This window comes from Pituophis catenifer, unplaced genomic scaffold, assembly GCF_029215685.1.
Source record: "Pituophis catenifer annectens isolate HBS135680 unplaced genomic scaffold, rPitCat1.0.hap2 SCAF_4, whole genome shotgun sequence".
Taxonomy (NCBI): Eukaryota; Metazoa; Chordata; class Lepidosauria; order Squamata; family Colubridae; genus Pituophis; species Pituophis catenifer.
Window position 1 is genome coordinate 67,629,453 of NW_027256884.1, and position 15,568 is coordinate 67,645,020.

A 15,568-nucleotide genomic window follows, 5' to 3' on the forward strand; every position below is an offset into this window, starting at 1 on the left:
TAAAAGAAGAAGGGATAATTTATACTTGGTTTCAGTATGGTCAGCTTCAAGCTAGATGGAGGGAAGATCAAAAATTTGGTGTTATGCAAAATGAGGAAAATCTGGTGAAACAGATTAGAGATCAAAGTCAGATGCATATTAAAAGCTTGTATAATGCATTATTGGAAATAGATTCAGAAACGGAATTGGTTAAGGATTGTATGATAAAATGGGCACAAAACTTTCAGGAACCAGTGATGATGGAAACATTGGAAAAGATTTGGATCAGAAATGTTAAATTTACGCACAAAATTTGAGAGAGAATTTTTATAAAATGTTTTATAGATGGCACTTAGATCCTAAAAAATTATCATGTATGTATCCTAATTTGCAAGCTAAATGTTGGAGATGTGAATGTAATGATGCAACCTATTATCATATATGGTGGACCTGTAAGAAAATCAAGGCATTTTGGATAAAAATTTGGTGGGTGATGCAGAATATTTTGAAAAGAAGGTTGAAATTTACTCCTCAATTGTTCCTATTGGGTATAACCATGGACTGTACAGTATCAGAGACTAAATTGATTTTTAATCTAATATCAGCAGCTAGGCTGTTGGTATCACAATATTGGAAGAAGGACTCTTTGCCTACTATTGAAGAGTGGATATTGAAAGTAACGAATCTAGCAGAAATGGCGAAAATCTCAGCGTACTTGAAGGACTATACACAAGAAAGATATGTATCAGAATGGAGAAGATGGATTGATTATATTCAAAATAAGTATCAGACAAGAAAATATCAAATAGCTTATGAATGAATGTTAAGTATTAGAAGTATTTTGTTATTTATAGTGGAGTTAAGGTTTCAGGGGGGGAGTTACTAGTCCGAGGATAAGTAGGTTAATCTAGTTTATGATTGTTAAATGAAACACCTTGTATTTTGCTCTGGGAAGTCTGTGGGGGGAGGGTGGAATGTGGGGAGGGAAAGGGTGGGGGGAATATGGGGGAGGAGGAAAATTTTGGGTTTTTTGTAAAACTTTTCAATAAAAGAAAGAAAGAAATGAAGGGCACTGTAGTTTTTGATGGCTTAACATCAGATTCCTTTGATATTCAAAGTGGAGTGAAGCAGGACTGTGTCCTAGCCCCAACTTTATTCAGGATCTTTTTTGCTGTCATGCTGAAACATGCTTTTGGAACTGCAACAGAGGGTATTTACCTCCGGACCAGATCAGATGGAAAACTCTTTAATCTCTCTACATTGAGAGCTAAGTCTAAAATCCAATTGAAATGCTTACGGGATTTCCTCTTCGCTGACGATGCTGCCATCACTGCTCATTCTGCTGAAGACCTTCAACAACTTATGGACAGTTTTAGCAAGGCCTGCCAAGACTTTGGACTAACAATCAGCCTGAAAAAAACACAAGTCATGGGTCAGGTTGTGGATTCACCTCCCTGTATTACAATCTCTGCACAAGAACTGGAGGTCGTCCATGACTTTATGTACCTCGGCTCAAGTATCTCTGACACCCTCTCTTTAGATACTGAGCTGAATAAATGTATTGGTAAAGTGGCCACCATATTTTCCAGACTTACAAAGAGAGTATGGTTTAATAAGAAGCTGACGGAACATACAAAGATCCAGGTCTATAGAGCCTGCGTCCTAAGCACATGCAGTGAGTACTGCAGTGAGTCTTGGACCCTTTATGCACAGCAGGAGAGAAAATTGAACACCTTTCATATGTGCTGTCTCTGACGAATTCTTGGCATCATCTGGCAGGTCAAAGTTCCAAATACACAGTCTTGGAATGTACTGGGATTTCTAGCATGTATACACTATTGAAACAGTGACGTCTACACTGGCTGGGGCATGTTGTGAGAATGGCTGATGGTCGGATTCCGAAAGATCTCCTGTATGGAAAATTAGTGCAGGGAAAGCGCCTCAGAGGGAGACCACAGCTGTGATATAAGGATATCTGCAAGAGGGACCTAAAAGCCCTGGGAATGGACATTAACAACTGGGCCACCTTGACTCCGATCGTTCAACTTGGAGGCTAAAGACGCAGCATGGCCTTCTCCAATTCGAAGAGACACTTGTTCAGCAGGCTGAGGCAAAGAGGCAGTCCAGGAACTAGCGAAAACTGGGGGCTGGGCAGGGGACAGAATGTATCTGCCCTCAGTGTGGAAGGGATTGCCACTCTCGAATTGGCCTTTTTAGTCACACTAGATGCTGTTTTAGGACCTCTTTCCAGAGTATGATACCATAGTCTCTTGAGATTGAATGATGCCAATGGATGTCCTTTCCCCCACGCCCATTAGCCGCTGTTATTCCGCTAGGACATTTATAACTAATTTAAAAATCCTCTTTTTTTCTCTTTTACTGCCTATGAGCTAGTTGTCACTCACCTGGCATCAATGTTCCACTCAATTCACCGCTCCTGCACAATGCTTAGTCCGGTTGCTCCAGCTTACTGGCAGTCTCAATGGCTGCTGCCCGCTGCTGCCAAGTCAGGGAGAGTTTCCTTTGACCTCTGAGGAACTTGCCTATTCCTCTTGGTCTTCCAAGGTGCTTCTCCTTCTTCTCTGTCCCTACAGGACAGGTCCAGTCTGAAGACCCCTCAGCAGCGGATTGTCAGCCTGGGATTTTGCAAGGTTCATTAGAGCCCGCTAATCCCTGACTGTCCCGCCGCGATGCTTCCGGACGAATTTCCCGGAACTCTGAAACATTTCAATCATGTGGCTGAGCAGCCTGACTCTCCATATCCAGTGGATATGGAGAGTGCCCATTGTTATCGGTTGTTCTATGATAAATACCATGTCATCAGCAAAGGCTTGAAGCTTATATTCTTCCCCTTTGATTTTCAGACCTTTTATTTCTTTATCCCTTCTGATCTCCTTTAAGAGAGTTTCTAAGGCTATTATGAATAATAGTGGGGACATAGGACACCCCTGTCTCACTCCTTTTTTTTTATTGAAAAAGTTTTACAAATACAAATTTTTCCCCCTTTCCCCCACTTTCCCTCCCTAGCCCTCCCTAGCCCTCTCCTCCCTCCATGGCTTCCCCAGGATGAAATCCAAATCCAAATCATATTATATAATACTTTACCGCCCATCTACTCTATCCCCTGTGTGGTATACATTTCTTCCTGACATTCTAGTATACAATCCCCTATAAGCTATACATTTCTACACAACATTCAACTAAAAATTATCTGGTACTTCCTAGTTTAGTATTTATTCTGCACATAATCTATCCATGTCCTCCACTCCCTTACATAGATCTCTTGTGTCCAGTCTTTTATATATGCTGATAACTTCACCATTTCTGCGAAACTGGCCACCTTCAGAGTCCATTCTTCAATAATAAACATAACATCCTTTTCCAGTATTGAACAATCAGTAACCTAGCCTATCACCATATACCATATCAATTTTGTTTCACCCACTTTCCCGCAGGTCCACCATATATAATAATTTATAAAATCTAAACAATCACATCAAATCCTTCTTCCAACAGTGTATTTAGTGTCTTTAGTTGCCATCTGCCCCCATCATTGAAGAGTACTTTTATATATAAAACCCCCCAAATGACTTTATATTTATATTTATATTCCATATGATATCTTCTGTAAAGTCTTTCATCTGGATTATTAATTCCATCGACCATGTTAGGGTAACAACCAGATCAACTGCAAATGCCCTTGTTCCGTAATCCTCTTGCCTCATGCCTATTCCCTTCAACCTACACATAATCCATCTTTCTTAAAATCTATAATAGAAAGTTCCAATTCACTCAATTACAGGCCTTCTCCACATCCTAAAACACCAGCACTGCAGGGATCTGTTTATTCTTCTCAAGATAGTCCAATAAATCTATAATTTGCCTCACATTATCTTTCATATATCTGCCTTCTATAAATCCTGCTTAAACATGAATCAGTTCTTGGATAACTGGCATTGATCTGCTGGCTAATAATTTTACAAAAATTTTATAATCCATATTCAAAAGAGATATTAGTCTAAAATTTTCTAGTTTTGTGGAACCTGCTTCTTTTCTTGCCTTGTGCTGGCTTAAACCTCTGTTGTTGTTGTTTTTCTGGAATTTGTTTGTATGCTGTTCGAGTTATATGCTGATCTTTAACTTTGTAGGACATCAGATCAAGATCCAAAGCCACTTCTCTTGTATTTTTAGGTGGTCCACCTATAACCTTTAAAGGATGATCTGAAAACGGGTCATCCAAAAAGCCCCCTGTGGTTCCTTGTATTTCCATTGGCTCCACCTCCATCTGTTTCCACTGGACTTCAATCTCTTGTTCAGTTTGCTTTTCTTTATCTTTATCTTTATCTTTATCTTTATCTTTATCTTTATCTTTATCTTTATCTTTATCTTTATCTTTATCTTTATCTTTATCTTTATCTTTATCTTTATCTTTATCTATCTTTATCTTTATCTTTATCTTTATCTTTATCTTTATCTTTATCTTTATCTCCCTCCTGTATTCCTGACGCTGAAAATATACATGGAGATGTTGGACCAATTTTAAAAACATTGCGATAAAATTCTTCCGCTTTTTCAACAGTATTTAATCGATATCTTTCTCCTTGATACGTCAATCTTATGCCAACTGGAACATCCCATCTATATGGAATTTGTTGTTTCTTTAGTTCAGTCACCAAAAATCCAAAATCTTTTCTGTCTTTTAGCATCTTAGGGGAAAACTCTTTATAAATCCCAATCTGCCTTCCATCCACTTGTAGGGTAGAAACAAAAGACTTTTGCAAGATGTCATTTCTTATTCTTTTATCTGTAAAGTATATCACTACATCTCTGGGCAATTGCCTTTGCCTTGCCACCCAAGAATTCACTCTGTAAATCTTGTCAATTTTGGACAAAACCTCTTCAGGGCTAACCTTTAACATCACAGCCAAAGCATCAGCACAAATCCTTCTCAAATCCCTGTTGTTTTCCTTTATCCCCCTCAGTCTTACAGCAAATTCCATAAATTTGAATTGCATCATTGTCACTTCATTTTCAATCCTTTGCAATTTATTATCCACATTATAGATCTTATAATCAGCTTCCTTCATTTTAGACTCTACTTCTAAACTGATTTCTTCCAATTTTTTTTATCAATCTGGACAATTACTTCTGAGAAGCCAGTCAGGACTGTCAAAATATCTCGCTTCATCTTATTATACTTTTCTTGAACCACATCCTTAGTTTCCTGTTGAAATTTCTCAAACTTCTGGTCGATAACCACATCTTGTCTCATCAGAGCCACAATAATAAATTCCTTCAAGTCTTTAAAATCAATCTCCTGTCTCTGGCTCTGAGTCTGCAAGCTTAAAAACTGCTCTTGTGACTTATGAATAGGGGAACCCCCCCCCCATACAGCTTTGTTATCTGGCTTTAAAGCCATTCTGCCACACAGACAAACTCTTTTTAAGAAGGAAGTCTTCTCTCCCTTTTCACCAGCACAAAATCCTCTCAGAGTTAATCAAGTCTCTAAGGGAGATAGAACATAAAGACAGTTTGAGAAAAAAAAACTTTTCCCTTTTCTTCTAACCAGCGCTGTTATTTTAGATACTTTGTAGCATACTGAGACAATCAGGCAAGTCCACTTTCGCTTTCAGCTTTTTTTCTTTTCAAGCAGCTAAAGCCAGACGCCATTTTAAACTTTCACTCTTTCTTCATTCTTAAATTCAATCATAGGGCTATTATATATACTTGCAGTTTTGAGTTCCAGATCCAGATTTCACCCTGTTTATTTTAATAAATCCTTTGACTTTCGCTGGTTACATTGGTTGCATCGTCTGGCTCTGCTACATGCAGAGTTCCCCCGGAGTCCGGAGCCACGGTGAGCTGGATAGGGAGCATCATCCTGTTTCCTCCCCAGAAGCAAAAAAACCAGTCTGGGGATTTCACAGGGGGCTCTACCTGATCTCGCCGGCTCTCCTCACATTTCCTCAAAGAAACGGAGTTTTTCGAGCTGCCTCTCAGCTGTAGAGGCGGCTCTTTACAGGCGGCGGGGCTGGCGGTCTTGAAAGACCATCTGGCGACGACGGTGGCGCCAACCGGAAGCCCTGTCCCACTCTTTTTGATATCGAAAATTGTTCTGTCAAATCACCGTTTATTATTATTTTTGCCGTTTGGGATGAGTAAATTTTCTTTATCATATTTATGAATTTGTTGCCAAATTTCATAGTTTCCAGTTGCAGTACAAGAAATTTCCAATTTAGGTTGTCAAATGCCTTCTGTGCATCTAAAAAAATTAGGGCCACTTGTTTATCTGAGTTTATTTCATAATATTCTAATACGTCCATTATTAATCTCGTATTATTTTTTTGTCTGTCTCTTTGGGATAAAGCCATTTTGATCGGAGTGAATATATTCATTAATTATTTTATTGAGACATTCTGTGATAATCAATGTAAATAATTTGTAGTCGGTCTGTAATTTTTAATATGCATATGATCTGTCTCTTCTTTTGGTATCAGTGTAATAATGGCCTCTGTCCAGGAGTTAGGAATTGTAGCTTCCAGAAGTGCATCGTTCAAGACTGCAAGTAAAATTTCATCTGTTACGTGTTGGCAAGATTTGTAAAACTCTGCAAGTATACCATCCGGTCCCGGAGTTTTATTTGTTTTTTTGTTTTTTCTTCAACTCTATTAGTTCTGTCATCATAATTGGTCTGTCCAATAGATCCCTATGTGTTTCCTCTAGTTCTTTGATATCAGCTTCATTTAAATATTGTTTGATGTCTTCTTCTGAGATCTCTTCCTGTTCATATAATTTTTGGAAAAATGTTTTAGCTATGTTCTTTTTATCCTTGTTCCTATAATATATCTCTCCTGTGTCATCCTGTAATTGATATATTGTCCTCTCTTTTTCTTTCTTCAATTTGTACGCCAACCATCTTCCTGTCTTATTCGCATGTTCGAAATAGTTTTGTTTTAATGATTTAATTTTCCTGGCTATTTCTGTTTGTGTTATTAAATTTATTTTATGTTTTGTCAAATTTATTTTTTCTTTGATCTGTTTGTTTTGAGGTTCATTCTGTAACTCAAATTCATATTTTTTAAGATCTTTCAATAAATTGTCCTTCTTCTGCTGTTTTTCCTTGTTTTTCTTTGCCATGAATGCTATTGTCAGGCCTCTTATATAAGCTTTCGCCGTATCCCATAAGTTCTGGAGAGTGGTTTGTTCTTTAATGTTGATCTTAAAAAATATTTTCATTTCTTTTTCTATCATTTGTACATAGCTTTTATCTTTCAAGATCTCAGTATTCATCATCCATCTCTTCTTCTTCTGATAGCCTTTCCAAATTATTTTTACTGGATTGTGATCTGCCCAAATATTTGTCATTATTTCTATTTCTTCTAAGTCTTTCCTTAGATCCTTAGTCATCCAGGCCATATCAATTCTCGACCAGGATGAGTGTGGATTGGAGTAAAAGGTGTACTGTTTTTTTTTCTTTATTTATTTCCCTCTGCCTCCCTGGAGGCAGAATTCTTGTGCCATTTCCTTAAAAGTATCTGGAAGGGTCTTTTTCCTAGTTTTATTTTTTCTGGTACTCCAATAATCTTTTTCCATGTCTGAGATTGCATTGAAATCACCTATGATACAAATGTTTTCGTAGTCTAGATCTTTTACCTTATTATGTATGTTTTTGAAGAAGGTACGTTGATTCTTGTTTGGCGCGTAGATCGAAATCAATAATATTGTTTTTAATTCCGTTTGTAATTCAATCATTAAAACTCTTCTCTCCACATCTGCATATACCTGTTTTGCTTTTAGGTTTTTCCTAATATAAACTGCAATGCCTCTTTTCTTTTGTTCTGCTAGTGATGTGTAAAGATTTCCTAATCTTGTATTTTCTAATATCTGTTGGTGTTGTTTTTTGATATGAACTTCTTGTAAATTTATTATATCCATCTCTAATTTTTGTAATTTTGTAAATGTCCGGATTCTTTTAGTTGGGGCATTTAACCCATTTATATTAATCGAAATCATTTTTATTTCCTGTTCCATTTTTCTTCCTATTTATTTGTTGTCTTTGGTTTCCTTGTGCTTCTTATTATTCTTTGAATAATTTTTCCCCTTGCTCCTTCTTTCTCCATTCTTTCTCTCTCTAGTCTTCTCTTCTTCTCTTGTTCCTCTTCTGTTTCTTCTATAGATTGTTCCTTTTGACTCTTATTCTCCGATTCCTCTCTGGATTCTTGATCTTCCTCCAGGACAAAGTGTTGATCAAAAAATTCCTGGGCTCCTTCCAGACTATCTAACTTAATTTTCTTGTCCTGCCATGAGATTAAGATGCTCTCTGGTAGTAGCCAATGGAACATCACTTTGTTTTTAATTAGTTGTGTTGTAAGAAAGCTGTAATTTTTCCTCTGTTCCCTTACACATCTCAGAATTTGTTTCAGTGTTATTATTTCTTTCCCTTTATAGAAAATCGCATTCTCTCTCATTTTTCTATATATCTCCTCTTTTATCATTTTCTTTGCGAATAGGACGTGCACTTCCTTTGGTAATTTGTTCCTATGTGCATAATTGGTATGCACCCTCTAAACTTCATCAATATTCCTTCGTATGTCATCTTTATCTCTCTGTGTTTTTTCAGAGAAAATCTCTTTCATGATCTCTCCCAAATCTTTCTCTTTGGTTTCTGTTATATTCTGGAATCTTAAATAGAATGTTGAGTTTTCCATTTCTAGGTAGGTAAGTGAGTCTTTGATTTCTCGATTACTTGCTATTTGTTGTTGTTCCAGCATTTCTACTTTCTTAACTGTCTGCTCCATTTTAAGTTCCATTTTTTGAATCCTTTGTTGGTTTTTGGTAATATTTTGCTGGATCCTCTCTATCTTGTCATCCATTTTCTTAATGTTATCGTTTATCTCTCCCATATCAAATTTCAAATCATCGTGATTTCTTTTTGTCTCCTCATGGTTGTTAGCAATTGTTTCCTGGGTCTTATTCATCGATTCCTGTATCCTTGCCAAGATTGACTGAATGTTTTGTATGGTAGAGATAGAGCCTATCTTTTCTTTTTCTGTTCCAAGCATGGTTTCTATAGATCTCTGTTGGGCAGGGGATGGTGTAAAGAAAATATGTTCTAATCTCATAGTACTTGCCCAGCCAGTTACTCTCTGGAATATTTCTTGTAAAATTGTTAAAGCTTGAACAAGCTAATCTCACTGTACCCCTATTTTCCTTCTTGTATACTTCAGATTCCAGCTGTTGTTGTTTTTTTAAATGCTGTAAGCTCATAATGTCTTTTGACATTTGTTTCATTTTTTAGTGTTACAAATGTAGCATATACATATTTTTCTTCTCTTAGTTCAAGTGCCAGGGTAAATTAGAAGTAAATTTTTTTGCAATGATAAAATTCAATATCAATTGTTTCTTCTCAGACATAGTCCATTGATAATTGTTTTATCAATGGACTATGTCTGAGAAGAAACAATTGATAATGAAATAGGCTAATTTAAAAGAAGAAAGGGGCTTTGTCTAGTTCTTGGAAGTCTAAGCATCCTTTCAACAAGATTTTCTTTGTTGATTCTCATTTGCCTTCTCCTTGTATCCTTCTCCCTTCCCTGTCAATAAAATGCCTGCTTGTGATTGGTTAGGAAAAGAGGGACAAATCAAAATAACGTTCAGAGTTGTCCCAAAAGTGCTTTTTTTTTTTTTTCCCCTTCAGGAGGCAACTGGACTTGTTTTTTCTTTTGAAGACATTTCACTTCTCATCCAAGAAGCTTCTTCAGCTCTGACAGTATAGGGGGGAATGGAAGGATTTATATTAAGGAAATGCAATAAATGGCTCCCTTTTAACTAAAATTATATAAAGTAAATATATTTATTTTGCTTAGGCTGCTAAAGATGGGGAACAAAGATAATGAAGTCAACGAATCCTGGCCTCTGAATGATTAACCATTCCATTCTTCTAGCCAGTTCTAGAGATCCCATTCTTTTTCAAACCTCAAAGACTAGGATTTGAAACTTGCCTTTTTCTTTCATGAAAGCTAAAAATTTCAATATACATATTATTTGTCAGAATTTGATTCAGCTTGTATAAGACAATTATGAGCTGACAAATATATTCTATTCTGGGCACTAGACTAACTAACCTAAACCTTTTTTTTTGAACAAGTTTTATTAATTTTTTTTTCTTTCACATACATATTTTATGAGCAGAGTATTGACCAGGTCACAGTTTATACAACTTATAACATAGTTATATACTGATTTTTATAATCAATTCCAATCTTCTTTTTTGTTTTTTCCAAATACAATTTACATATTTCAATTTCTGCCATAATATTCTTTTTCCCTACTTTTTTATTTTATCTTAATCTCTTCTTAATACAAAATATATGAACAATATCACCATCCGCCCTTCAAATCCTAATTTCTTAGCATTACTTCAATTAATTATCTTATTCCTCCATTTGTAAAGTATGTTTCTCAACATCCCCATCACACTTTTTGACTATGAACAATGTACTTCATCTTATTTAATTCTTACATTGAAACCCTTTAACTTAATTGACTTTCCACGTTTTATCTTAATCTCTTCTTAGTACATAATATGCAATATCACTATCCACCCTTAATTCCTGATTTCTTATTATAGCATCAATTAATTATTTTATTTCATCATTTACAACATATTATTTCAAAATCCCCATCACGCTTTTTTACATTTCAATTTTGTCTCTTAATTTCAGTTATTTTCATAATTGAACCAAATTACCACTTCAATATTTCATCTGCTGTTCCATTTTACAATACACAATATACATCATCATATTTACTTCTTATGTTCACAATTACTAATGTTAATACAGTTCCCTTAGGTCTATTAAAATATACCTTATTTCCCTTCCTCCTTTCCACTATTCTTCCCCTTTTAACCATTTTCTCTTGATCTCTCCAAAATTCCACTTAATAATTTCCTTCCTTCATCCCATTCTCTTCTCTTCTTCTTCTTCTTTTTTTTCTTTTTATATTTATTGTATGTTTTCTCCTGAATCCTTTCTCTAACTTTTGAGTCTATTACTCACATAATTCTCCCCAAGCTTTTACCTAATCTTTTTCCATTTCCTTCTCTTCCCTTTGATTGATTCTTTTTTGGAAAATATTTCCCCCTATCCATTCTTTTTTTGCCTCTGTAAATCCCACTGTAATCATCTAACTTTTTACCTTCAATTCCTTTTCCTTCAATATTTTATTCTTGCTAAATAACAGAACAATTGGTGAATGGAAAACCAGAGACATTCCTATTAGGGATATTTACAGAAAAATATACAAAGGATATAAAATATTTGATACTACATATTTTAACAGCCGCTCATATGGTTTATGCCCAGAATTGGAAAAAGGAAAATATACCAACAGATGAAGAGTTAATAAAAAAAAATTGGAATTTGCCGAGATGGATAAACTAACAAAAGAATTTAAAGAAAAGGAGGACACAAAATATTACATGATTTGGCATAAATGGTATATTTGGTTGGAGGAAAGGAAAAATGAGGAAGAAAAATAGGGGGAAATGATAGATATGTTAAAAAGTAAAGAAAGAATTTGTTTAAGCATAAAAATTAAGAAATTGTTATGAATGATGAGAAATATATTGTAAATAAAATGAAGGGGACAAGTAGTAAATTGGAATAATACAAAGAGAAATAAGGGGAAAATGTGAGTAACAAAGAAAGACCATCACGAAACAGCTGTAAAAATAGTATTCATATATATGTTGTATGTCCTGTATTGTTATGTTATAAAAATAATAAATAAAAAAACAATATTATTTTCTTGCTTCTTATTTATATTCTTTTTTTCCTGATTTGTGTATTCTAACAAAGTTTCTAACTTTTTATTGCCCTTTATTGATTCATGCACATTTTTAAGCATCTCAATTAATTCCTCACACATCTGTCTCCATATTGTCAGTTAAAAAAATTACTGATATTTTAACTTATATTTAATTAAGATTTAAGTTCATATAGTCTCTTTTTTATTTCCAGATGATATCCAGTACAAATGTTTGTCCAATCCAATCCAATTTAAAGCTTTATTGTTTTTCACCTCCTTTGAAAGAGCAGTTTAAAAAGAAACAAATGTCAAGTTTTGAGGTCGTCTCAAATAAAATGCACTTCAACCTGCATTTACTCTAGTGCTGACAACAAATACTCCTGAAAGTTTCTCATAGTTGTTCAAGGTCACTGTTGTTATTTTTCCATTTTCAGGCCACTCATTGTAGTGCTTTCTTTCCACCAGCAGATGTCTGTCTCCAATCCACAATTCTCAGAACAACAAAGTATCAAGCTTACAAAAGTATTTTAAATCTACATAGAAAATACTTCTCTCAAATTTCTTTTCCTTTTATTATTTTTAATTGCTCCAAATTCAGTTTTAAACCCAGTTGTAAAATTTCCTTTCTTGGTCTTTAATATTTTACCCTCCTCTTTGTTCTTCTTTCAAATATCAAAACCGTCAAAAATGCTTCAAATCCTCATTCAAAAGTGCTTTCCCTCGGGTTTCTTTTATTTTGTATTAGTTTTAATTTCTCCAAATCCAATTTTAAATCCAAATATAAAATTTTCTTTTTTGGGCTTTAATATTTTAACTTCCTCTTTGTTCTTCTCCCTCCATTAAAATTCCCAAGTGCCAATTAGCTGCTCATTTCCTCGCTGGGACACCTTTTGAAGTTTTTTTAAAATTTAAATTTCCTTTTTTACCTGTGAGTTGGCCAATCACTCACCTGGTACCAGTACTCTGTTCAGACATCGCTCCTGCACAAAATCTTATTCCGGTTGCCCCAGCTTCAAAGTGGTCATTTTTAACAGCCGCCACCCCCACCGCTGGTTTGAAGAGCTGCCTCCGATGTTTTGAGGAACTTGCCTGTTCCTCTTGGTCATCCGAGGCGCCTCTCCTTCTTCACTATCCCTACAGGATGGTTCTAGTCTGAAGACCCCCCCCCCCGACAGCAGTTTGTCTGGCAGGATTTTCACAAAGCTCATTGGAGCTGCTATTTTCCAGCCAGTCTCACCATGATGCTTCTGGTTTCCCTAAACATTAAGTAACATTTTTCTTCAAGAGTTTTTCCTCTGTAGATTCAATATCAGATGCCTAAAGTTTTGTTTTTTCTTTCTCCTGCAACTCTCCATTATTCCTTATAAAAAATTATTGTATAGATACTGTAAATACATATGTTTAATTAAATTAATTAATTAATTAATTAATTAATTTAAAACATATATAATGTTTTGATGCAGGTTTTCATGAGCAGTGTGATGAACCTCTAGGCTAGTCACCTAACTTGGGAGCTAGTCACCTATATCACTCTGCCAAAGATACAAGCAAAGTATTACTACACCAGCTCTGTTTAGAGAGTATATTTACTCAGGGTTTACTAAGCCTTATATAATTATGTTTAATTTAATTAATGTAATTTAATGGGTTTGTATAATACATTTGTTGTTTGTATAACTAAATTGGTTTAGTCCCAGCAATATTTTTGTCCAAAACCTTTCAATAACAGTTTGGCTGCAGTACACACTGCCTTTGAGTGAGAGAATTGTAATTTTATGAGCCTGCAAAACAGGAAAGTCAAGAAAATGAATATTTTATTTTAGTAAGGGTAATAATCACATTGAAATAGTCATTTGAACAAAAGCAATCCAATGAAGAGCTAGATAATATCATAATCTGTAAATAGATGGAAAATGTTTGGAGCAACAATAATAGATACCTGCTGAATAAAATGCATCAAAGCCCAGATTCTTTTAATGAAAATATTTTAATACCCCTTTGCAAGTGAAGCTGCCATGCCCTGCAGAGAGGTGATAAAAATATACTTGGACCTGGCATATGTTCAGTATTGTAGGAAGTTAGCACCCACCCCTCTCCTAGGAAAAATGAAATATTCTAGGAAATACTAAAAAGGCAGGATATTATATTTTATTTATTATTTATTTATTTATGTATTTATTTAATTTATATACCGCCCTACTCCCAAAGGGACTCAGGGCGGTGTACAGCCAACATAAAATACACAAATATAAAATTTAAAAACAATTTAAAAATATTAAATAGTTTGGCCCACATCTAATTAAAATAAAGCTAAAGCCAATTTAGACATTTAAAATTAAGAATTAGCAATTAAAAAATTAAAATTAGGCCAGCCCGGCTTGTTGAAATAAAAGCGTCTTGAGGGCCCAGCGGAAGGTACATAAATCGGGAATCCTCCGCATCTCAGGGGCAGTTCGTTCCAGAGGGCAGGAGCCCCCACAGAGAAGGCTCTCCCCCTGGGGGTCACCTGCCGACATTGCTTGGCCAACGGCACCCGGAGGAACCCCTTTCTGTGGGAGCGAATTGGCCGGTGGGAGGCTATTGGTAGCAGCAGACAGTCTTGTAAATATCCAGGTCCTAAGCCATAGAGCACTCTGAAGGTGGTAACCAATACCTTGAATCGCACCCGGAGGACCACCGGGAGCCAGTGCAGCTCGCGCAGGAGAGGTGCTACATGGGAGCACCATGATGCTACCATAACCACTTGCATTCTGGACCAGTTGGAGCGTCCGGGTGCTCCTCAAGGGGAGCCCCATGTAGAGAGCATTACAATAGTCCAGGCAGGAAGTGACAAGGGCATGAGTGACCGTGTGTAGGGAGTCCCGATCCAGAAAGGGACGCAACTGGTGGATCAGGCGAACCTGATAAAAAGCCCCCCTGGCCACGGCCATCACATGTTCTTCCAAAGACAGCCGTGCATCCAGGAGGACACCTAAGTTGCGAGCCCTCTCGATGGGGGCCAGCAACTTGCCCCCAATAGTCAGAGATGGTACTAACTGACTATATCAGGACGCCGGAAGCCACAGCCACTCAGTCTTGGACGGGTTAAGCTTGAGCCTGTTTCTCCCCATCCAGATCCGCACGGCCTCCAGACACCGGGACATCACGTCAAGGACATCATTGGGGTGGTCCGGAGTAGAGATGTACAGCTGGGTGTCATCAGCGTACTGGTGGAACTGCACCCCGAAACCACGGATGATCTCACCCAGTGGCTTCACATAAATATTGAACAGAAGGGGTGAGAGGACCGACCCTTGCAGCACCCCACACATGAGGCGCCTCGAGGTCGACCTCTGGCCCCCTGTCAACACAAACTGCGACCGGTCAGAGAGAAAGGAGGAGAACCACCGCAACATGGTGCCTCCCACTCCTAATCCCTCTAACCGGCGCAGCATGATACCATGGTCGATGGTATCAAAAGCCGCTGAGAGATCTAATAGGATCAGGGCAGAGGAAAAACCCCTGTCCCGAGCCCTCCATAGATCATCAACCAATGCGACCAATGCCGTTTCCGTGCTGTATCCAGGTCTGAAACCCAACTGGAATGGATCAAGATAGACCGCTTCATCCAGGTACTGTGGGAACTGTCGTGCCACCACATTCTCAACAACCTTTGCCACAAAGCAGAGGTTGGAGACTGGACGATAATTTGCTAAAACAGCCGGGTCCAGGGAGGGCTTCTTGAGGAGGGGCCTCACCACCGCCTCTTTCAAGGAAGAGCCCTCACTTAAGGAAGCAT